Here is a 12,270-nt window from a genome sequence, read left to right on the forward strand (position 1 = left end):
AAAAACCTTTTCAGCAGATTCTCTCTCTCTCTCTCTCTCTCTCTCTCTCTCTCTCTCTCTCTCTCTCTCTCTCTCTCTCTCTCTCTCTCAATTCAAATCAATTCAATTAATTTCAATTCAAAGTGGCTTCATTGGGAGGTGAAAACATGTTTATTTTGCCAAAGCAAAATTGGAACAAAACCATAAAAAACAACGTAGGTACAATTAATAATAATAAATAAATGTGTAAACACAACTTATAGAAAACGATCTTACAAAACCAAACACATTGTGCATCTGAAAAAGTCAGAAAAAGTTATGCATCCACGTAGGAAAAGTTAGCTTGGGAAAAACGTTTGAAACAAAGGCATCAATAATTATAATTATTCAACACTGAAACAAATGTGCATTTCAATATCAGGTATTAATCTTTTGAATAATCTTGACATAAGTATCAAAAACTGCAGAAATGTTAAACAGTTCAAGCGATGCTATAAGCAGTCATTTATACTACATTATGGTCAGATCATTTTATACTGATTTACTGATTTAATAAGTTACTATGATTATTTGCTTTATATGAATTGTTTTTTTAATTGACTATTTTCTTTACTTTATATGATCTTTTATTACTTTTAGTAGGATCAATTTATATGTATTATATGTACATTGTGTACTCATTTTATATCAATTTGTATTAAATATTGTTTTACAATAGGTTATTTGTCATGGTAAGAAGGGGGCCGGACTAGATAAGCATTTGCTGCTTCTTTCTGTCCCTTCTTGAACACATGTTTTGAAATTGTGATGATGATGTATGGAGTCTTCTGTACTTTTAAATTGTTCAAGATAAATAAAGATCAAATCAAATCAAATTCAATGTTTTGCATTCCCTTCACTTTGTAGAAAACCTCTGTGACAAATAGCAGCACAATTTTATTACGTATTTAACGATAGTTGCTCTGTTTGTATTTACAGTATTTCAGTATATCTAGATCACTCGTTGTGCAGACAGAACAGAAATACACACAATGATTATTAGTCCATAGGTTGGTTGTTCTGTCACAGCAGCTCACACATCTTGCTGCTGTGTTTGCACATTGTTGTACTTCACCCAGCAGATATAGGAGTTTTTTTTTTGGTCATAGATCATGGTGATAGTAATCTGTGGAAAGTATGTGTCTCTGATGTCTTGGTACAGTGGGTAAGTGGTTAGAAAGCGTAGCTTCGTCTTCTCTTGGGAGCAAGCTCTGCCTATGGCGGCCTTTCTCGATCACAAGACTTTGTTCACTGAGTCTATATAGTCAAGGCTTTGCTTAGTTTTGGGCCGGTCACAGTGCTCAGGTATTCTGCTGCTGTGTATTCTCTGTTTAGGGTCAAATAGCAGTCTCAGATTTTGGGTTGTTTCGTTCCAATGTGTCTGCTAGATTTATTTTAGCTGTCTTATTTTACACCAGGCCAGAGGTCAGGTTTTTACCCATGTTAGTGTATAATTCCTTATTAGACCAATCAGTGTATAACCTTTTGTGCACGGTTCCAGTAGGCAATATCAATCAAGTTCAGTGAACTATATAAATGCAGTCCTGACACACACGCACGCACGCACGCACGCACGCACGCACTTACACACACACACACAGACAGACAGACAGACAGACAGACAGACAGACAGACAGACAGACAGACAGACAGACAGACAGACAGACAGACAGACAGACAGACAGACACACACACACACACACACACACACACACACACACACACACACACACACACACTGTGTATGATAAGACTAAAACAAAAACAAAATCCTATCAAAGTAAGAGTTACAAATAATTCACATAAAGTTGCTATCCTATTCATGATTGTTATTGAAATCTGATGAACCTATTTTAAATACTGCAAATTGTATTTTGATTGTATTTCTCACTTATTTATCCTACATATAAATAAGGTATTCTTTGTCCTTCAGTTACACACTCTGTTCCGCATGGTTCTCCTCAGTGGGTTGAGCAATTGATCTGAACTTGCACACAGGCATTGACCATTAGCACATGCAGACAGTGACAAAGCATGTTTTTCACTTTCCCAAAAGCTGTTTATTAGCGTTTTTGTGTAAACACCAGAGATTCAGAGTTCAGCCTATGGGATCTGTCATCATGGTTACAGCCCTGCAGGCTATTGCATCTCTAGCGGCTGGCTACACTAACTTGGCTTACACACACTTTGGATATCATTTCCATAGCACTATCACGCACATTGACATGTGCACTGTTCGAATTCACATTGTGTTATTAGCACACATAGCTTAGCTGAAACACCATAAACATCAACTTCTAATCCACGTCAGGCCATACATGACCGGGTTAAATAAAATGGTAAAATGGTGCATTTATATAGTGCTTTTATCCAAAGCTCTTTACATAGATTGTGCATTACATTCACCCATTCACAAACACATGCATACACCAATGGCGGAGGAAACCATAAAAGGCACCAACCTGCTCATCGGGAGCAATTAGGGGTTCAGCGTCTTGCTCAAGGACACTTCGACACTAACTCTGCTTTCAAGTTACAAACTTCTGGTCCTTTTTGCCTTTGCCTACTAGTTGTAAAATTTCACACCAACATAATAAGACACAACAAAGTGATATAATGTTTTGTTAAAACCTATATTCCCTAGTAATCATTGTTTTTTTTCAGTACGGGGTCTCTCCAGCTAAACAGAAAACACTTTTTTGGTTGAGGATAACAATTCTGAACAGACACTATATCAATGATTATCAGAATATAGTTTAAACTTTTTAACAAACAACCTTTTTTTTTCTGTTTTAACCTACAAATATCACCTTATTTTACATCTTTAAAATATTCCTTTGTAATGTTCAGCAAATTATTACATAATGTTATTTAGATGTCAGCCAAACATGCTGAAAGCACTCATAGAAACATCAGCTAAGAGCATGTACAAAAAAGCTGCTATGGTCTTTTAACTTTTTTCTGTTATTTAAATTTATCCTATTTGGACAAAGTTGATTCATTTTCTGGGTACAATATTGCTTTAAAAACTACCACAATTATGCCATGGGTGTTAACTTTTTCCTTTAGGATGGATTTCAATACTTTTGACGTATTTTAGCCCAGACAGTTATACTGAATGACATTTTGACACTTTTGAAAATCAAATTTCACCCAAAGACCAAGGAGATATGAATTTTTCGAAGATCTAGACTCCCATCCACTTTCCTTGTTAACTTTAAACTTAAAAATTCTGTATCTCGGCTCCTGAGTACTTTTTTTTTTCAATGAAATATCTTGGCAGTGGGCAAACGCGGCCAGAAACAATTCAGGTAGTGAATGAGTTAATTGTTACGTGTCCCACAGGGTTACATTTAGGGTTAATCATACTGCACTCCCCTCCCTGCACTGTGATGTCCAATATTACGTGGACGACACAATTGTATGCAGTATTGGCCTAATACTGTATGCCTAATAAAGAATTTCAATCATCATTGGTCCAACTCTTGAAACGGCCCCTGCAAATTTGTAGAATGCTCTTGTTTCAATTGGCTGTAATTAATCATAAGCTTGTCTTGAACTCCGACAAAACAAAAAGTTATTCACTAGGTCTCCCAACACGAATCCCTCTACAGGTATTCATACTCTAAAAGGTATACATGCATGCTTCACTCTCCATGCTGAAGCCTCGATGGTTTTCACACCCATCATTGTATTTGATCTCGCAGTTCGTAGAAAGCAACATTGTATTATATTTTACAGTCAGGGTGCTTCTTGAGGACACATTACATAGTGACTGCACCTGTTTCATGTAACCCTATATTTATTAGCATATGTGGTTTGTTTAATGTAGTTTGTTATTGTTTTTCATTATATGTATTGCATTTTATAACTGTACTTGTTTTCATGCTGAAATCAGGGCGTCATTGAAAAAGAGACCTTGCTCTCAATGGGCTTCCCTGAATAAATACAGGAGGAAGAAAAAGGGGAAAAGAAAGAACGAAAAATAAAATTAATAGTTTTTTCCTGGGTCAAAAAGGGTATGAGTTGAGTTATTTAATATTATATTTATACATATTTATGTTGTTCTGTTTTTTGATAGCCTCCAGACAAAGTGCATGTCTCGTTTGACCTCGTTTGATGATGTTTGATGATGCAGTACTGACAGTACAAAGGTCTGATTCACAGTCCTTTTACAATGCAGCCTGATGAAAGGGGTTTCAGTTGATTCAATCTGGCTGTTTGAAACTGAGATACAGATAGCAGTATTCAGAACAGTGTCCTATAATTAACTTGATTAATTGAATATTTATTTATCTCACAATATACAGTGTGTGTGTGCATGCATGCATATATATATATATATATATATATATATATATATATATATATATATATATATATATATATATATATATATATATATATATATATATATACATATGTATATATGGACGGTGATCCAACTTTTGTAAGAAAAAAAGGAGAAAAAAAGAAGAAGAAAGGAAGGAAGGAAAAAAAGAAAAGAAAAACAGATTGGCTATTTTCAAACAGCTGAGGTATAAAATAGAGTTAAAGTGGTTACAATGATTCTGATGCTATATTAATAAATGTTCCTGAACCCCCTCAAGGACCACTGACGACAACCAGAATTAGCTTGAAGTGTCACAGAGAGAGAGAGAGAGAGAGAGAGAGAGAGAGAGAGAGAGAGAGAGAGAGAGAGAGAGAGAGAGAGAGAGAGAGAGAGAGAGAGAGAGAGAGAGGGAGAGAGAGACCAAACACAGCATACATAAATCTACCTGACACATTGGAAAGAAGCAAACCAAAATCAGAGCAAACTAGAAAAAGTGCTCCCGGAGCACAGGTCTCCGCCATGTCAGGTAGGTTATTGTGACTGTAATAGAGTGATTTGATTGAATATATAATTGCATAGTATTTCTAAATCAGCTAGTATTGTCTGTCGATGACCTGCGCGCTGGGATCGATTGCTCATGCCTGAGTAGCCTAGGCCTGTAGGGGGAGCCACAGCCCACGTCCTCCATTCAATATACAACCTGTGAATGAGAGAAGACGTGTATTGTTTCTTCTTTATATATATATATATATATATATATATATATATATATATATATATATATATATATATATATATATATATATATATATATATTACTCCCCTGTTTCAGGTAATTATATGAGCTCAATGTGATCCGATGGATACAGATGGTGTTATGCCAGACCTGCACTCTGTGCTTTATGTATTGTGAGGAATGAACAACGTTCTTAGTGTTTGTAGGGGTTTCACTGAGCTAAGTTAAGCTAACGTAGCACGTTGTTGTCTGTAATGCTAAACGTAGCACGTCGTTGTCTGTAATGCTAAACGTAGCACGTCGTTGTCTGTAATGCTAAAGTAGCACATCGTTGTCTGTATTGCAGTATAAATGTTCCATGTGCATTACATTTATGTTGATTAAAACCACACTACTAGTTCATTGGTGGGATATGCTAATGTAAAGAAGAAAAGATAAGAAATGGGAAACATGGCATTGAGTTAAAAGTATTGGTATAAAATGAATGAATGAAAACAGTTAAAAATGGTTATTATTAATACATGCTTACCTATATACAGTATTACCTGGGGGTTCTGGAATGGAAGCTATGTGAAATAATGTTAATGATTACCTATACACTTGCCTGGTTCAATGATGGTGAAGATGTATCTGTTATGTGATAATATGATTCAATATACAACCTGTGAATGAGAGAAGACGTGTATTGTTTCTTCTTTATATATATATATTACTCCCCTGTTTCAGGGGTACAACATAATGGAGGCACTACTGAGATGAACGAAGTGAGGACCATCCTAGTATCCACAAGGACCCCTCTCATCGAACATCTCCCCAAAACAACTCAGGCAGCAGAGGACAAAGTGGCTATAACAGAGGGCCCAAAAGTTAATGGTACGTGTGTGTGCATTCTCAAGTGACCACTAGGGAGCAACAACGTTCATTGAAACAGTGGAACCCTTCTACACCAGCACTGTTGTCCACCTACCTGCTAAAATGGAGACTGAATTGGAGACCTTACAGCTAGAGATTAAAGGAGCATTGTACAGACTTACGACAGATCAATTGATAAAAATCATTGACTTTCTGCAGTTATCAGGGCCACAAAAAGAGAATGTGACAGGCAAAACTCGCAATGCTCTTATCTCACATGTCATAACATTCGTTGAGAGTAATGATCTGAAAAGCCTTGAAGATCAAGGCATGGCAGAACTGCTGATTTTAAAGGATACGATGACCACTATTGAAGTGACCAGTGAAATTAGTTCATCAGCTGCATCAAAACAGAACGAGGATCAGGAAAAATTGCAAAGGGAGCTAGAGGCACTGAAACTTGCTTTGCAGCAGAAGGAAAGTGAAATGCAGGGGTTGGTAAACAAAAAAGTGAACCATACTCTAGACCACAACTCGCCACAAAAGAACATGGCACCGGCTCATCCAGATAGTGCACCCTGGCGCAAGGAGTACAAAATATCAGGTCAAATAGGAGAACTTGGACAGAAAGACAGACTTACATTTTCTAGTCTGGCACGCCAAATTGAGAACGGGCTGAGCAAAGGTTATCCAGATCTAGAAATAGTGGATGCTGTGATCAGAGCAATCGTACCAGGCCTGCAGCTGCGGAGTTACCTTGAGGGAAAAAAAGACCTCACCTTACCTACCTTACGAAGAATCCTCAGATCTCATTATCAGGAAAGGAGTGCAACAGAGCTGTACAAACAACTTACCGCAGACGCCCAGGGTCAAAAGGAGACCCCACAGAACTTTCTCCTGCGCACAATGGACTTGAGACAGAAAATTCTGTTCGCCTCTCAGGAGGCAGAGTCTGGCCTTAAGTACGACCCCGCACTAGTACAGAGCCTTTTCATGCATACAGTACTTACTGGTCTACAGAGCGACAGTGTAAAGAGTGACCTACAACCTTACCTCCTACAGACATCTACCTCAGATGAGTTGCTCCTGGAAAAACTTAATGTTGCGTGCTCTAATGAAAAAGAAAGGCATGATAAAAAGAAACAGAATTTACCTCCTCGTCCCACTAATGTCCATGTACTGCAGTCCAATGATGTTCCTGTCGAAAAGAAATGTAACTCACTACAGCAGACAACCACGCCCTCATCTGATTTGTTAACAGAGCTTAAAGAATTACGATCAGACATGGTGATGTTAAAGGATCTGAAAGCCGAGGTGGCCCACATCAGAGAAAGTATCCAGAAGCCAACACAGGGGCCTCAGCAATATCAGCCGGCGGGCAGAGAACAGGACAGCATGCCACCCTACCACCCAATGCATGTACCACCACAGTATCCTCCCATGAGTAGAGAGCATGAAAATATGCCAGCCTACAATCATCCGTCAGGGCCGATACAGGGGCACTGGTCAGCTCAAGGACCGAGACCAATGAGAGAAACTGCACAGTTCCAACAGAGATTTGCACCCCAACGATTCTACCCAGCACCACGTGCCCGACCTGTATGTCTCAACTGCAGACAGGATGGTGTGGAGAACTGCCAGCATTGCTACAGTTGTGGAAGTAGTGAGCACTTCCGTGCTGGCTGCAGAATGTACAGAGAACCAAGACCAACCCGTGAGAGCCCTTTAAACGAAGAACGGTCGCTTCCACGGGACCGGAAGTGACCAGACAAATAAATGTGTCCCAATGCTGTGTAAATTGTGGAAGGAAAGAGGAAAATCAAACATTGAAACAGTGCTCTGTATGTAAGAAAACACTTTATTGTTCGAGAGAATGTCAAGTTATCCACTGGTCAGAACATGAAAACAGCTGTAAACCAGGCAGCTGCTCAAGAGAAGAGAGACAAAGAGCTTACACATGTCACAATATTAATGATAAAGGCAATAACAGTCAGAGAAGAAATCACTCCACAGTGGTTGATTTGGTGGGAAAGCAATGTCTTATTGACGCCTACTTACAAGGACAGAGAACTCGGATGCTATGGGATACAGGCTCACAGGTGTGCGTTATAGATGAACAGTGGAAAGCGGAACACTTGCCTGAGAGATATTGCAGAGATTATCGATCCACTTCACCCCTTACAGCTTGAAGCTGCAAATGGAACAGAAATGCCCTATGTTGGTTATATAGAAGTGACATTTAGTCTGGCAGCTGACACTAAAGAGCTCCACATCCCAGTATTGGTGTTGAAAGGTAACCAGCAGCCTCGTCCCATACTTGGTTTTAATGTTATTGAGTGCATTGTTGTAAACAGTCAACAGAATCAGACAGAATACACTCATTCAGAGAACTTGGTGAAGACAGTGGAGATAGCTTTCCCAGGTTTGAAAAAGAACCAAGTAAGGGCTTTCATCAGCGCAGTGAGCACAGAACAGATTTGTGAGTATCCAGTAAAAACAATGATTGGGAAAATCACTGTGCCAAAACATAGTGCTGTTCAGGTGAAATGTCGGGTGCAGGCAAGGTCCTTTGAAGAGGACACAACACTTTTTTGAGCCAGACGAGAACCAGCAATGGCCAGAAGGGCTTGAATTTTGTGACACTCTCTTAGTAGTCAGGAAAGGAGCTTCACCAAATGTCACTGTGGATGTGCAGAACCCCACCAACCATGATATCATCTTATCAGGGAAAACCCTCATCGGCACTGCACAGCCCGTTAAGTCAATATACCCAGCCAGCATACTCGAAAAGGCTCACTCACCTGTTACTGTAAATCACATCCAGAATCAGGGTGCCAACAAGAATGACAGCAGTGAGGAGCTGTGGGACCCCCCTGTTGACCTGAGTCACATGGGTGAAGAGCAGAGGGAAGCAGTAAGTCAAATGCTACGAGAAGAATCCAGCTCATTCTCCAGATCTGATAATGACATAGGCTGTATTGAGAAGTTACAGTTGAAAATCTCGTTGAAAGACAGTGACCCAGTGGCTCGAACATATGTGTCTGTCCCGAAGCCTTTGTACCAGGAAATGAAGGAATACATACTTGATTTGATCACACAAGGCTGGGTTGAGAAATCAAACTCATCTTATTCTTCTCCTGTGGTTTGTGTAAGGAAAAAGGATGGCACACTGCGCTTATGTATAGACTACAGAGAGTTGAACAAGAAGACTCACCCTGACCGCCAACCCATCCCCAGGGTACAAGACATCATGGATAACCTGGGGGGGAACACCCTGTTTTCACTGTTGGACCAAGGAAAGGCGTACCACCAGGGGTTCATGGCCAAAGAAAGTAAGCACCTGACAGCCTTTGTGACCCCTTGGGGCTTGTATGAGTGGGTTAGAATCCCATTTGGGCTCATGAATGCACCTGCAGCATTCCAACGCTGCATGGAGGAGTGTTTGGATGATTTAAGGGATGAGATATGTGTTCCATATCTGGATGACACCATTGTTTTTAGCAAAACGTTTGAAACCCATGTCAACGATGTCAGAAGAGTACTACAGCGCCTGCGGCAGTATGGGATTAAACTCAAGCCAAGCAAGTGCGACCTCTTCAAGACTCAAGTCCGGTATCTTGGGAGAATTGTGTCTGCAGAAGGTAGCAGAATGGACCCAGCCGATACTGCAGCCGTACGGGCTCTGAAAGACAAAAAGCCAAAGACTGTTGGTGAGCTGAGAGGTATTATGGGCTTATTAAGCTACTATAGGCAATATATAAAATATTTTTCACGCATCGCCAGCCCGCTCTACGACCTACTCAAAGGCCCGGAGGAAGAAAAAAACAGACAATGCAAAGGAAGAACACTGCAGACAAAGGCAAAGACCAGAGGGGTACCATCACACACACCAGTCAAGTGGACAGACATGCACCAACAAATCCTAGAGCAGCTGATTGGCTGTTTAGTTCAGCCTCCAGTTCTTGGATTTCCAGACTTTTCTCAACCTTTCATTCTTCACACAGACGCGTCCAACAAAGGATTGGGAGCTGTGTTATATCAGTGACAGACTGGGAAACTCAGAGTCATTGCGTATGGATCACGAACTTTGACGGCACCAGCGAAAAACTACAATCTCCACTCAGGGAAACTGGAGTTTCTGGCTCTTAAATGGGCCATCACCGACAAGTTTCGTGATTATTTATATTACGCCTCATTCTTCACAGTGTACAGTGATAATAACCCACTCACATATGTGTTATCCACCGCCAAATTAAATGCAACAGGGAGTCGATGGGTCGCAGAACTTGCTGATTTCCATTTCACCATTAAATACCGCCCAGGAAAAGAGAATATAGATGCGGACAGTTTGTCTAGGATGCCAATAGACATGGAGACATTGATGCGACACTGTACAGAGGAGATGTCGTATGAGGCGGTGGGAGCAACTTCACAGGCGGTAGGTGCACAGCAAGAGTCGAACATCTCATGGTCGATGGCTGTCTCGGCTACGGGTGCAGTAACTACCAGAAATGCATCTATTGTACCATTCACAGCAGCAGAGATACAACGGAGCCAGAGGGACGACCAACACATAGAACCGGTGGTGCAGTACAAACTGTCAGGAACGAGACCGGTTGGGAGGGAACTGAGAAGTCTCAGCATGCACAGTCGATGCCTGTTGAGGGAATGGGATAGACTTGAGATATGTGAAGGTGGAGTTCTCTACAGAAAAACAGCAAACCGAAGACAACTGGTGCTACCAGAAAGGCATAGAGCTACAGTGCTCAAGGAACTACATGATGAAATGGGCCATCAAGGAATAGACAGGACAACATCACTGATACGAGAAAGATTCTTCTGGCCATATATGCAAAGAGAAGTGGAGCAGTATGTCCTTAGAAGTTGTACCTGTCTGAAACAGAAAACACCCTGCCGGCAGACGAGAGCACCACTCACCAGTATTATCACGACCCAGCCGTTTGAGCTCGTCTCAATCGACTTCCTCCACCTTGAGAAGTGCAAGGGTGGTTATGAATATATACTTGTGATCATTGACCACTTCACTCGCTTCGCCCAGGCGTATGCCACCACAAATAAGTCAGGGAAAACTGTGGCTGATAAAATCTTTAATGACTATGCACTCAAGTGGGGCTTTCCGTCAAGGATTCACCATGACCAAGGCGGGGAGTTTGAGAATCAGCTCTTCTCCCAACTGAGCAAGTACTGTGGTGTTGCTGGGTCGAGGACAACGCCCTACCACCCACAGGGAAATAGAGAAAGTAGAGCGCTTTAATCGCTCGTTAATTCAGATGTTGAAGACGCTCACTGACCAACAAAAGACAAATTGGAAGGATTCTTTGAATAAGCTGATACACGCATACAATTGCACTCGGTGTGAAGTAACAGGGTTCTCCCCATTCTACCTCCTCTTTGGGCGGTCCCCACGACTACCCATCGATATGCTATTCAATTTGAATCCTGAACCAAGGAGTGGCAGTCACAGTGACTATGTGGAGAAATGGAAGAAAGGAATGGAAGAGGCCTATAAGATCACACAAGGAAACATGCATAAAGCTACAGTAAAGAGCAAGAGAGTTTACGATACCAAGGTGAGGAGCTCAGCATTGTACCCAGGGGACCGTGTCCTAGTAAGGAACATGACACCTCGCGGAGGCCCGGGCAAGTTGAGAAATCATTGGGAAGACACTATCCATACTGTTGTTCGTCAAGTGGGAAAAGATGTACCAGTTTATGAGCTGAAACCAGAACAGGGAAAAGGGAGATCCAGGGTATTCCATCGCAATCTTCTCTTGCCCTGTGACCACCTACCACTGGAAGCTCAAGTACAACCACACGTAAAACCACGGAGAGGAGCAGCAGAGACAAATAAAGACATTAGTGAAGAGGATGACGAGGATGAAGAAGAGGAGTACTACTTGGTAGATATGCCACTTCAACGGCCATGCCAGCCACCTGATCAGCCGGGTGAAGCTGAAACAGAGGAACCTGTGGACAGTTGGCTATCTCAGCCGGTGGACATAGGTGAATGGGGGGACTCAGTTGACCCTCTACTCGAACACGAGGAGAGCCAAGTGGATCACTTACCTGACAGCAACGGAAGCCAAGTCACAAACTTACCTGAGAACACTCAAATGGAGAACTTACCTGTGGGAGAGATACCTCAGTCACCAGTTCAAGGTGTTGAAGAGGAGCAGGCATCTCACCGGCCTCAGAGAGAGTGCAGACCACCAAAGATCTTCACGTATGACCAGCTTGGAAATCCAACTTGTCACAACATAGGAGCACTGCCTTATTATGCGAATTCCCAAGTGCCATGGACAGTCCCGAT

At 41.3% G+C, this 12,270-nt stretch overlaps 1 pseudogene across 1 annotated transcript in view; it reads left to right on the forward strand.

Annotated features, from left to right (window-relative positions):
- LOC311036533 overlaps nucleotides 1-12,270 on the forward strand; it is a 102,968-nt pseudogene that overhangs the window by 55,767 nt on the left and 34,931 nt on the right. The window lies entirely within an intron of this gene.

The sequence above is a fragment of the Gymnoscopelus microlampas genome (genome assembly GCF_963454915.1).
Source record: "Gymnoscopelus microlampas genome assembly, chromosome: 2".
NCBI lineage: Eukaryota > Metazoa > Chordata > Actinopteri > Myctophiformes > Myctophidae > Gymnoscopelus > Gymnoscopelus microlampas.